Consider the following 1,376-nt stretch of genomic DNA (forward strand, 5'->3'; position numbering starts at 1 on the left):
TATAGTTATTGGACTTTGCATTTCGGAAATGTCCCAGCTGAGAGGAAGACAGCAAAATACTGAAAATATTGGGGGTGAAAATGACTTCAGGACAGTTTGTTAGGAAAATGAAGGAAATGGTAACAGAATACTTATACATCTGAGTGGGTATAATTGTATGGATGAGAAATTGTGTTCAACCAATTAATGACTTCTTTGACAAAGTAACCAGCATGTTAGATAACAAGGAAGCCAATGGATGTAGCAAATTTTGTTATACAAAATTTGGTCTGTGAAATGCCCCATAAAAGATTACCGCATTAGATAAGCACCTGTGGACTTCAACATAGTAGGTTAAGTCCAGGGGATCAGATATGGGGCTTTATGTGTGGGCCAGATATATTGTCCTTGCAGAGGGGCTAGGAGCAAGGCCAAGTGTGCATCTGGAGTCAAGGTTTGGAATAGTACCAGGTGTGCAGTCAAAGCTGGGACAATGGGAGTGTTCAGCACTGGGAACCTAAGCAGTTAAACAGCTATGATCAAGGTAGAATAGTGGGCCAGGTGTAAGGCTGAACTTAGGGTCAGGAATGAGAGAAGGTATGCAACTGGAGTCAGGGTCAGGAGTAGTACCAGGTGTGCAGTGAGACCCAGGTTGGTCAACATGGGCCAAGTGTTTGATTATAATCTGATTTCCATACATGAATATACTAAGATCCTCCATGTGCTGCACCTGTTGATCAGAGCCTGGCTCTACTGTGGAATGTAATTAAGAATGTAATTTTGCCTAACCTTATTCATAGCTAATCCAATTTAAAGCATAAATATTACATTCAAGTGTAAGTTAAAAGACTCGCTACAGTATGCACCAGATTGCACAATTTCAAGTTGAAAAATGCAAAAGCTTCGTACCAATGGGACACCCCCTCCCACACCCTGTCCCCCCTACCCCCTCGGTCGCTACGCTCCCTCAGGCTTGGTCTCTCGCAATTTCTCCCTCCCAACTCTCACCCAATGTTGGCAGCCCTGAACTCGATACATGTGACAATAAACTAAACTAAACTAACTCCACTTTGTAAGTTTAATTAGGGGTGGTTTAATACACAGTGATTTTTGCTAGTGACACCCAGGTCTGCAAACCATCATCTGTTATGCTGGAGTAACTCAGCAGGCCAAACAGCATCTCTGGAGGAGAAGGAATTTTGTATCTGTTGGAGTTGGGGTGGGCGGAAGAATGATTGGATTATTCAGAGCCCTGGGCATGCAACGCGCACTTACGCCATGCAGGGTGCGGGGCGGGCCGGCCGCCAGCCAGTTTAGGGGAGGCGGGAGATGGCTTCACACAGCGTCCCGGGTGGGGCGGGCCGGCTCCCAGCTTGGGAGGGCGGGAGATGGTTTCA

This window comes from Amblyraja radiata, chromosome 3 (assembly GCF_010909765.2).
Source record: "Amblyraja radiata isolate CabotCenter1 chromosome 3, sAmbRad1.1.pri, whole genome shotgun sequence".
In the NCBI taxonomy this organism is placed as follows: domain Eukaryota; kingdom Metazoa; phylum Chordata; class Chondrichthyes; order Rajiformes; family Rajidae; genus Amblyraja; species Amblyraja radiata.